An 11642-nucleotide genomic window follows, 5' to 3' on the forward strand; every position below is an offset into this window, starting at 1 on the left:
CATGAAATTAGTGTAGTATAATTTGCTGGCATCATTTGATGGTGCGGAAAGTAGGAGTATCACACGAAATAAATCCATAATGAATAGGAACAGTATACTAGGATTATGCAGATTGGGATTAAAGGTTTATTTGCAAAGTGCAAAAGCAGTTATAAAACATTCAACTCCTTGGATTTAATTCAAATGTTCTTAATTAGATATTGTGGTTAAAATTGGGAAGAACAATACATTAAAACGCTGTACTGTGAAGTAGGAACTAGTGTCAAATGTCAATTTTAAAGACAGTCATCTGTATTATACCCCTAAATCAACCAGATCCCTTTGAGCAAGTTATCAGCCTTCAATTATCAATAGACCAAGTCACTGCATAAATACAGGCATCTTTTATAAAATGTTCAAATTAAGTGTATGAATCATACATTTTCTTCCATGTTAATTCAACTTGATGGAATTTAGTCCAGACTGAAAATAAATCCAGAACAGAATTAACAGTCCAAAATAACCAAAAATATTTTTTGCAACTAGCTACTAACCTTCCACTACATTCCTAATTAACCCAAAACATCCACAACAGTTCTGATTAACACTAACCCTCCACTACTTCTCTGATTAACCCTAACCCTCCACTACATCTCTGATTAACACTAACCCTCCACCACATCTCTGATTAACACTAACCCTCCACAACATCTCTGATTAACCCTAACCCTCCACCACATCTCTGATTAACACTAACCCTCCACAACATCTCTGATTAACCCTAACCCTCCACCACATCTCTGATTAACACTAACCCTCCACAACATCTCTGATTAACCCTAACCCTCCACCACATCTCTGATTAACACTAACCCTCCACTACTTCTCTGATTAACCCTAACCCTCCACTACATCTCTGATTAACACTAACCCTCCACTACATCTCTGATTAACACTAACCTTCCACTACATCCCTGATTAACACTAACCCTCCACTATATCACAAGTGAATGCTAACCCTCCATTACATCACAAAGCTCTTCACAGGATAAAACATAAAATAGTGACCAAGTGTTCACTGTGGTACAGCAGGCCAGACTGAGTGTATGTGTACAAATGAGTTGTATGTATGAGTGCATAAATGTGTGTATGAGTGTATTAATGTGACCAAATAAGTGTATATGTGTGTGAATGTTTAGTAAGGATGTGTGGGTGTATATAGACTGTGTGTACATGGGGAGTCTACACTCACCTAAAGGATTATTAGGAACACCTGTTCAATTTCTCATTAATGCAATTATCTAATCTCCTGAACTCCAAACTGAATGTTAGAATGGGAAAGAAAGGTGATTTAAGCAATTTTGTGCATGGCATGGTTGTTGGTGCCAGATGGGCCGGTCAGAGTATTTCACAATCTGCTCAGTTACTGGGATTTTCACGCACAACCATTTCTAGGGTTTACAAAGAATAGGCAAAAAAGAGGCTACAATTGGCACTGACATTCAGTTTGGAGTTCAGGAGATTGTCTTGACCAGGACCACACCCCTAAATGCATTGAAGCAACTGCCATGTGATTGGTTGATTAGATAATTGCATGAATGAGAAATTGAACAGGTGTCCCTAATAATCCTTTAGGTGAGTGTACAAGTTTCACTTTTTGAATGGAATTACTAACCTATATTTTTGATGATATTCTAATTATATGACCAGCACCTGTACAGGTGTTCACGAGTATAATGCGTTCAATGCAAACGTAGCTAGCTAAGTGAATACGCCAAATAAAACCCTGACAAAATCTATTGATTTTTGTCACATTTGCTGTGAACCATATCAGTCTTTGAGAAACAAACCTAACCTTTTCCTAGGTAAATCATTGCAACCGGACTACACACTCGCGTTAAAAGATATAATAGGACCGGTAACGCTTAATGATGGGTTTTCTTAAGGGGTATGTGGCTCCTGTCGCAATCTTCTGCTAAAATATAAAAGAAGTGTAGATGAGGTAGAGGGGGAAAAGCTCATTTCAAACTGAACGAGAAGAGGTGGCACAGCAGTCTTTTTTTTTTTCAACCTCTGTCTCATTTTGACCTTTAAGCAGAGAAGTTGTGATGGCTTTATTGACTCAATGATATGAATAAAGCACAGTTCTTCCAAAAGAGATGTACATTTCTCCTCCATCTTTGCTTTTTTCTGATATGTTGCAAGAGCGTCACTAGCAACTTCTTTAATAGGATAGTTTCCAGACCTCCAAGGAGGCCCGACAGGTTTGGAGGTCTGGCCTCACGAGACTAGACATGTATTATTGAGGACTAAACACCCCAAAATGAATTCAGATATATATAGATGTTTTAATAAATGAATAGACAAGTGAATTACTAAAAGAAATACAAGATAATGCATCACTTTTGTCAAATTCTCCAAAGCCACTTTATAATCTGCAGTGATTTAGTATTGTAGTTGTGGGTCACATTTCGGGAGACCTTGTGATTTCTACAAGTATTTACTAGTATACAGCTCAGCTATTGTCCATCTTAGCCCCAGAATGTATTGGCTCCAGAATGTTGTCATTATTCAACCACTTTGTTGTGAGAATTGTCTTTTGTGATATAACAATTCTCAGTAAGTAGAACATGTGACAGGATCTGGGCTTAAAATGTGTTTATTTTCTGAAATACTTAAATACAAGGGCTTTGTTGGAGCATGTCTGGAGTGCCAAAATGTGGGCCAGCGCAAGGACAATTCTAACATGGAAAGAAAAGACCATTCTGATATGGAGGAGGCTATTTCTACATGGAGGAGTAGAACATCCTTCTAACATGGAGGAGGACATCATTATTACATGGAGAAGGAGATCATTCTAACATAGAGGAGGAGATCATTCTAACATGGAGGAGGAGATAATTCTAACATGGAGGAGGAGATCTTTCTAACATGGAGGAGGACATAATTTTAACATGGAGGAGATAATTCTAACATGGAGGAAGACATCATTCTAACATGGAGGAGGAGATCTTTCTAACATGGAGGAGGGGATCATTCTAACAAGGAGGAGATCTTTCTAACACGGAGGAGGACATCATTCTAACATGGAAGAGGACATCCTTTTAACATGGAGGAGGAGATCATTCTAACATGGAGGATATCATTCTAACATGGAAGAGGACATCCTTCTAACATGGAGGAGGATATCATTCTAACATGGAGGATATCATTCTAACATGGAGGAGATCATTCTAACATGGAGGATATCATTCTAACATGGAGGAGATCATTCTAACATGGAGGAGATCATTCTAACATGGAGTAGGAGGTCATTGACACTGTAGATCATAGAACACTTATAGACAGGCTGGCATATTGGGTAGGACTCTCCAGGACAGTCCTTGATTGGTTCAGATCTTATCTAGATGGCCAGAGTTACTTTGTCACCATAGCTATGCAGACGATACTCAAATATATATGGCTCTCAAACTGTATGACAACAGCTCAAAAGACTTACTATGTCACTGTATAGAGCACATAAATACCTGGATGAACCAAATGTATCTACAATTAAACCAAGATAAAACAGATATTATTGTGTTTGGCAACAAAAATAAAATAACTAGTGTTAGTAAAGAGCTGGATTCTCGGGCCCTTAAAACCAGAGATCAAGTGCGTAATCTTGGTGTTCTAATAGACTCAGACCTCACATTTAACAATCATATCAAAGCGGTCACCAAAACAGCATTCTATCATCTTAAAAATATAGCCAGAATCAAGTGCGTGTCCCAAAAAGACCAAGAGAAGCTCATCCATGCTTTTATCTCTAGTAGGGTTGACAACTTTAATGGCCTCTTAACTGGACTCCCCAAAAAGACTGTAAAACAGCTGCAGCTCATTCAGAATGCTGCTGCTAGAATGTTAACCAGGACCCAGAGAACAAAGCACATCACTCCGGTTCTTAAATCTTTGCACTGGCTTCCAGTCAGTTACAGAATAGATTTGAAAGTGGTGCTTTTAGTTTATAAATCACTGAATGGTTCAGGCCCTGAATACATTTCTGATAAGTTTGAAGAATATAAACCGAGCAGGGCTCTTAGATCCATGAACACATGGTCCACACTAAACATGGAGAAGCTGCGTTTAGCAGTTATGCAGCACAAAACTGGAATAAACTACCAGAAGATCTTAGATGTGCCACAAGGTTAAAAATACATCTCTTTTCATGCGCCTATGACTGAGCACTTAAACTTAACCTCATTGTTTTATTTATTCTGTTTTCTACTTATTCTATGTTTTTTTATTATAATGCTTTTTTGATGTTTTCATTTCAGTATTTGATTTTATGCTATTGTATTTTAGTTTTATAAATGTTTTCTTTTTCTTTGTAAAGCACATTGAATTGCTTCTACGTATGAGTTGCTATATAAATAAACTTGCTTGCTTTCTTGCTCATGGTTGTGACCATAAAGCTCTATTTTGGTCTTGTCACTCCAAATTACAGTGTGCCAGAAGCTGTGAGGCGTGTCAAGGTGTTGTCAGGCATACTGTAACCAGGCTTTTTTGTGGCATTGGTGCCGTAAAGGCTTCTTTCTGGTAACTCGACCATGCAGCTCATTTTTGTTCAAGTATCATTGTCTTGTGCGACTTGAAACAACCACATCGTCTTTTTTCCAGAGCAGGCTGTGTTTCTCCTGAGGTTACCTGTGGGTCTTTCTTTGTATCCCGAACAATTCTTCTGGCAGTTTTGGCTGAAATCTGCTCTTGGCTTGGAATATCAAGAAATCCCAGAATTTTCCACTTTTTAATAAGTGATTGAACAGTACTGACTGGCAATTGCAAGGCTTTGGATATACAGAGATTTCTTCAGATTCTCTGAATCTTTTAATGATAATATTTACCGTAGAAGGCGAGATCCCCAAACTATTTGCAATTTTACATTAAGAAACATAATTCATAAATTGTTGTACTATTTGCCCATGCAGTCTTTCACAGAATGGTGAATTCCTTCCCATCTTTACTTCTGAAAGACTCATCCTCTCTGGGATGATATTTCTGTACCCAATCATGTTACTGCTCTCACATTAGTTGTGAGATGTTCCACCAGGTTTTTTACTGGCATTACACAACTTTTCCAATCTTTTGTTGCCCCTGTGAGCACATATTTTTCAAGAAACAATAAAATTTCTCAGTTTCAACATTTGATATGTTGTCTTATTATGTTGTACTATTTTCAATTGAATATAGGGTTCAAATGATTTGCACACCATTGCATTCTCTTTTTCTTTACATTTTACCCAGCGTCCCAACTTTTTTGGAAACAGGGTTGTACATTACAGGGAACCCATGACTCTTTTACAAAACTAAAACAATGGCTCCATTGAATGGCAATGTTGTGAAACAGAGTGGGATCTCTATGCTATGTACACTATCTATGTTAGTTTCTCCACCACCACTGTGTAGTTTCCCTAGACTACAACATGATTATAGCTGTTGGCAATGACGCAAGAAAAAAGAGGTTACCAAAATCTACTGACAAAAGTCCAATTGTAGATTAGTAATCAACATTACAGTTAGGTTTACTTAGCAAATCCCTCATGCCTTAGATATGGTTTACATTGCATGACTTTTAAAATGACTTAATGTCTAACGGCTAACAGTACTAATATTATTTGTATTTCTTTTAGTTTCTTTTGTCTTTTGTGTAAACGGAGACAGCCAAGAAGAGGGAATGAGTGAATGAGTGGCTAGCTGACTGACTACGACTTGTTAAATAGTGTAGTGGTTAGAGATTCTAACCTGCAATCATAAGGTCCCATGTTCAAATCTTGTCAAAGCAAATTATGCATTAGGATTTGTTCCAGATAGATAAAAACTTTACTATCTACAACCTTCAGTAGCTGCGTTATAGTAAGCCTAAAATGAAACTGTTTACCGTAATATTTTGACTATTTCTGATGGATTTTCGAAATATGCAACCATGCATGATTTTTGGGGTAATAAAGGCCAGAAGAAAAAACCATGGGCAGTAAAAGAGTAGGGGTTTCCACGATTCGCTCATCTTTTCACTTGACGAAAATGTCAGTTATTGTCACCTATATTGATAGTTCTTGTATCAATGTTATTCACGAATTAAAGAAATACTAATGTTTTTGTGCCATGAAATAACTTGTGTAAAGTTCATCTTTAGTCTCATTAGAAATTGCTCAAATCTTATGACTATTCCAAGACTGGCTAATAAGCTGTTAAAACGGCCAGTGGCAAAAGCCATACATTTCATATATGCTATTGGTGGTGGAGGTAAACTAAATAAGAAATGTTAGTCAGTTTAACACAGTTTAGACACCAGTTTAATGCTGTCTAGCGAAATATTCAAACATGGTGTGATGTCAGTGTGTGACAAAATGAGATGCTATATCGACACTAGGGAAATGTATAGCACTGTGGAGTAGTGGTTAAAGACACAGCCATTTATGTGAGAGACCTGGGTTTTAATCCAGTGTGGGCAACAAACTGTATCACTTTTAACTGTGGGCTGGCTGAGCTAGGCTTGCCTGGTTCCTTTTCTACTCAAATTAATAACAACTTTTGACAATATGACTCTTTTTTGAAATAGTGTACTTTTTCTCTGTGAAACGAACTGTAAGTTATGCATTTGGTTTTAAGCCAATCCAACATAATAATAATAATATTAATAATACAATTGACCAATTTCCAAGGCTCTAAGGCACATGCTAACACCTCATTATCCAAACTGTTGCATCAGTCCTTGTTATCTCTATCTGGGACAGTCAGAGGAACACTTCACGATTTTATTACCCCAGGTTATAAAGCCATCTGCTGTTTTCAATCAGTCAGTTGGTCTGTGTTTGTGTTGACCTCTGAGAGTGGTTCAACAAGGAAATTATTATTTCCCCTCAAGCTCACATTACTGATCTTTCTGTTTCCCCTGTTGGATAAGGTTTAACTGACTCATGAAGTCATGCGACTCATGAGTTATGGTATTGGTAGGCCCATACAGTGTAATGGGTTTATATACCATCTACTGGGTCTACATACAGCGTACTGAGTCTACATCCAGTGTACTAAGTCTACATACAGTGTACTGAGTCTACATACAGCGTACTGAGTCTACATACAGCATACTGAGTCTACATACAGCGTACTGTGTCTACATACAGTGTACTAAGTCTACATACAGCATACTGAGTCTACATACAGTGTACTGAGTCTACATACAGTTTACTGAGTCTACATACAGCGTATTGTCTACATACAGTGTCAAGTGTGAGTCATTAGTCGGAACCTAGGTGCAAAACTATAACAACCTGTTGATGCTGTTGTTGTTGAATACCTAATGAAAAATAAAAGTCCTAATGAAGCCTCAGACACATACACACACATTCACACACACACACACACACCCACACACACACATACACACACACACACACCATTGCACAGATGTTAGAATGTCCATACAGATTGCTAGCCATTTTGCCAGTGACATCTCTACCATTTTGGGGGTCCTAAGCAACATTTGGTCCCCATGTTTTTTCTGTATGAAAGTGACTAACAAAATCAATGGGGCTCCCCTGAAGCCAGGCCCCATAAGAACATGTCTTACAAGCCCAGTTTGTAATTAATGGGAGTTGGAAAAGTGCAATTGTGAAATTTTGTAGTGAAACAACTGTTTAGTTGTGCAAAAACCGCGTAGAGACACCAAAGCATGGTGTCTACAAAACCCCAGAATGAGTCTTGTAGTATCAGGCACCAAAACATTAGCAGAACATTCCACAGATGCGCAATCAGACTGATATCTGGGGAATTTGGAGGCAAGGACAACACCTTGAACTCTTCATCATTTTCCTCAAACCATTCCCGATGGTGAACAGGGGTCACCATGGGCACATTGACCGGTCTCAGCTACACAGCTTGCAACGCAGGAGGTGTGATGCACTGTGTGTTCTGACACTGTATGTTATAACACTGTGTGTTCTGACACTGTATGATATGACATTGTTCTGACACTGTATGTTATGACACTGTGTGTTCTGACACTGTATGTTATAACACTATGTGTTATGATATATTTCTCCCATAACCATCATCAACATTTTTTGTGCCAAAGTAGACCTGTTATTTTGGACCAGAGAGGATGATTGAAGCCTTCGCATGGATGAGCCATGATCACACAACACCCTGTCACCAGATTGTGGTTTGTCCCCCTCGGACTCATCAATGGTGACCAGAAGCACCCCACAAGCCTTGTCATTTCAGAAGGGCTCTGACCCAGTTGTCTCACCATTACCTTGTAAAAGTTCAGCTCAGACCATTTCACCTGCATCCAGCATGTTGACCAGAACTGATTGTTCACCTACTATCTAATCTACCCAGACCTTGACATGTTCCCTTGTTAGATGATCAATGTCATTCACTTCACCTGTCAGAGGTCATCACTTTTTGGCTCATTAGTCTGTTTATTCATTGCATTAGTGAGACATTCAGTACAGTAAGCTTCATTTCACAGTTATCTTCCTCGTTCTGTTTCTTTGATGGCATTAGGCTTGGCCATTTGGATCCAGATCCCATTGGACTGGGCTGGTTGGTAATAAAAAGAAGAAACCACTATCAGGTTATCACAAAGGAAAAGCTTTAATTTGTTGTCTTGGTTGGCACTGCTCAAATATCCTTGGGTTTACCATAATATCAGTCTCCCTATAATCTACCTTAACCAAGCATGTGTGGGAAGGAGACCACTTGATGTTTAGTGAAAAATGCCAACATAGCTTGAGATGCTTTCACAGGGGAAATAGTTGTTTTAACATTGTACTGGTAATGTAGGTCCAGTTAAATGAGTTGAACAGCTTCATATGTTTGCTGCCATGTGAGTGTTCCTGTCATCTGATGTCCCTGTGGCAGTAATGAATGTTATGCAATCCACTTGATTCAGAGGCTTATGGAACATCAAAGACCACTTTGTTCCTCCTAAGTCAATGTCTGAGCCCATTCATTACTCTGCACTCTGGAACTCAGATCAGTCTTGTATTCTGGACACAGAACTAACTATAAGTTAAACGTTTCTGCTGCAGAGAATCCTTCTTTTGAATATTGGTCATGATAATATCAGAATACTCCTCCTGAATATTGGTCATGATAATACCAAATGTATTATAAATACTTACGTTTTATAAAATGGTAAGTTTTGGCATAACAATGACCACAGCACAACTACAGTAAATGTCAGTGTTTTAATGCTGCTTTCTAGCTAAGAAAAGTCTCTATTAGAATATTGTCATCTCGACACAAAAGTTCTGCAGAGTCAGTCAGTGCATTTTATGGGACTGAAGAGCCGGAAGAAAACTCAAGAATTCCAGCAGAGGTATTGGAAATAAAAAGTGTTTTCTCTAAAATTCATAGTGAAATATTTGAGAAAACATATTTCAGACACATTGTATGTGTTTCTGACAGATGTCTGGAGGTCAATGTCACCACAGCATGCTTGCTTTATTCAGTGTCAGCTGTGTGTTCAAAAAAAAAGTAATGTATACATGCATCATGTATGGGTTTGAATGGTTCCCTCACATACAATGGTTATGTAGCACTGTAGCTGTAATCTCTCCAAGCCAAAATCACTTACAGGATGGAACAAGGTTGACCTTCACAGGGTGGTTCTCAGAAAAACATCCACAATGATGTGGCTGTGTTGTCTGGAGACGTGTTAATGAAAAGTTCAGAAAGTGTTTGAAGTAATAATAGATGGAACGTTAGTCTGTATTATTCTTGGGATCTGCTGAGAGGCCATGCCTTCTCCAATTTGTCTCTGCATGGGTCCTGGTCACATTGTTGTTGAGGTCTTGGGAGGACAGTGACATCAACACCCTCCAAGAGGTTTCTTTCTAGAAGTTCAACTTTGTTTTACTATATTTAATAAATAGGCTACAGTAGAAATATAACCAAAACACTTTAATACACCAAGATATCCACAAAAACATACTACGTCTGGGGAAGATATACTGAACACCGATATACAGTATGGTTGGGGTTGATATACTGCACACTGATAAACATACAGGATGATTAAGTTTGATATACTGTACACAGATAAATATCCAAAGCCTTAAAGACAAATAACATTTTTGAAATGCTCAAGTTCGGTTTCAGATCCCCTCATAGTACAGAGACTCCTGTGAAAGTGGACAATACATTTTTAATTGCAGCAGACAAAGGTCATGCATATATCCCAGAGGCGTTGCTAGGATCACAATACATTCGGGGCTGAGGCCCCTCCAGTGTAGAAAAAATGGGCGGAAGAAAATGGGTCAGACATTTTTTACATCCATGTTAGCTGCCTCCACTTACACATTGTCAACTACACATCAACTCTTTAGCTGCACTTGTTATATTGCTCAAAGTATAATTATTTACAAAAATTATCGTATATCCAAAGTCGCCAGAATCATTTAACACATGAATTACAGATTAACTATTTAACACATGAATTACAGATGAACAGATCAGAGGCTACTTTTTTTATATATATTTTTTTATATCTGAGACTATTTATAAAAGAGCCCTAGATGCCCAGGCCTAACGAAGCCACTGATCCATCCTAGTGCTTCTTGATCTTATTGATGGTTTTGACATTCCTGACCACTCCCCCTTTTTTTGTTAGATTGGAAACCCATGTTGGACAACATGGACATGTTTTGCTTGGTTTTGATCCTATTTATCAGAAAGATATCAGTTCATATGTGCTCTGACAAATCAAACATTCAATTTGGTGTCCCTCAGGGCTCGGTCTTGGGACCTTTCATTCTCACTGTATATGCAGCCTCTGGGTGACGTCTTCCGGAATCACAATGTCAATTTTCACTGCTATGCAGATGACACACAGTTGTGCATTCCAATGAAACAATTCATAAAATTACCTACTCTGGAAGCATGTATTAGATATAAGGAAATGGATGACAGAAAATGTTCTGCTCCTAAACAGAAAAAAAAGAAATGCTTGTTTAGGATCAAAGAAACAAGTATGATGGTGGCATGGTTACATCCCAAAAAAATTAGAGAAACCTTGGCATTACCGAGATCTCTTTCGATTAACAAATAAATTTCAAGAGCAGCTTTTTACTATCAACTATCAAATAATCAGGGTGCAGAAACACTAATCGATGCTTTTGCACCTTCAAGATTAGATTATTGTAATGCTCTTCTCTCCGGTAACTCAGATAAGACAAACTTCAATTAGTCCTAAACAGACCTGCTAGAATCTTAACTAGAATGAAAAGATTTGACCACATTAGTTCGGTGTTAGCCTCTTTACACTGGCTACCTGTTAAGGCTTGGTCTGATTTTAAAGTCCTGTTGTTAACCTACAATGTGCTACAATGTGCTACATGGACTTGCTCCTACTTACCTCCCTGATTTGGTCAAGCCATACATACCGACACGTAACCTAAGATCACAAGATGCCAGCGCTGTATATACGACATGAGGAGTTGGTTGAAGCCCAGTGTTTGTATAGATGACAGGAGGTTGGTTGAAGCCAGTGTTGTATAGATGAGGTAGGTTGAAGCTTTCATGGTGAGATGTTTATATGTCATGGTGGCATTAAGAGCAATCCAGTTAAACCAGAATATTTTGTATCAATAATTTAAAAAAATACAGACAGCACATGA

This window comes from Esox lucius, chromosome 10 (assembly GCF_011004845.1).
Source record: "Esox lucius isolate fEsoLuc1 chromosome 10, fEsoLuc1.pri, whole genome shotgun sequence".
Classification (NCBI taxonomy): Eukaryota; Metazoa; Chordata; class Actinopteri; order Esociformes; family Esocidae; genus Esox; species Esox lucius.